General features: G+C 40.6%; 1 pseudogene; it reads left to right on the top strand.

The window, feature by feature from the left end:
* Window positions 1-155: 155 nt before the first annotated feature.
* LOC102888711 lies at window positions 156-915 on the top strand (annotated as a pseudogene).
* Window positions 916-1,074: the final 159 nt, after the last annotated feature.

Raw genomic sequence — 1,074 nt, forward strand, 5'->3', positions numbered from 1 at the left:
GGAGGAGGAGGAGGAGGAAGAAGAAGAGGAAGAAGGAGGAGGAGATTAAAGATATGAATAATAATATGGCAATAACTATATATCTGTCAACAATTACCTTAGCCCCTGTCTAGGTCATTGGGATGCCAAGACCATTGAGTGGACCCTCACTGACCATGTTGTCCCAGGTTGTACTTTCTGCAACACCACAGCGGCCCCCTGTCTAAAAAACATAGCCCTCATCAATCTAGGCATATTGTAGGCAACAAGGATCTTTCACACTGGGCATCAAATCTTGTCCTATACAACCTTTTCTTGAATATGGAGGAAAAGTTCATCATGGGCTGATCCTTGAGAAATTATTCCAGTTCCTTCATTCTAAAACTGGTGTAATAGGACCCTGTGTGATCAGAACTGGGCTTATATTTTCTAGCCAAAGAAATATATGTGATTACCCCAGAGACCAACTCTGCCATATCAACAATAGGGTTGCTTGTCCGTGTAATTGAAAAATATGGTGCCTCTGTTGGGGAATTCACTGATAAACCCAATAGCAAAAAATTGCCCCCAACTAGAAGAGGTGAAACAGATTTCCATCAAATATACCCAGGATGCAACTGATCTGGAGAAGTCACAGCAGGCACTGGTTCAAAAGTACCAATACCTTTTTGAAGTCCAGAGGAATAACACTGCCTGGCCCTGGAAGTTACTTATCAGGAATGGCTGCATAAAGTATATAAGGAGGTAAAGAATCACCTGAACTATCAGATCTCTGTGCAAAATATGTGTCAAAAGGAACAAGAGCACATGATAAACTGGGTGGAGAAGCACATGGTGTAGAGTATCTCTGCACAGCAGGAAAAGGAGACAATTTCTAAATGTACTGCAGATCTAAAGCTGCTTGCAAAGAAGGCCCAAGAACAGCCAGTTTTGTAAATGCATCTACCCTGATTAAAACAGCTAGAAACAGTTGACTGACTAAATGGACACTAGTCTAGGTGACAAAATCTTTCTGTTTTATGGTCTACTCTAGTTATGGTTTACCTAAAAATGAAATGCTTGAGTTTCTTATTGTGAGAGAATTAAAACAATCTA

Source organism: Pteropus alecto, unplaced genomic scaffold (assembly GCF_000325575.1).
Source record: "Pteropus alecto unplaced genomic scaffold, ASM32557v1 C18288500, whole genome shotgun sequence".
In the NCBI taxonomy this organism is placed as follows: Eukaryota; Metazoa; Chordata; class Mammalia; order Chiroptera; family Pteropodidae; genus Pteropus; species Pteropus alecto.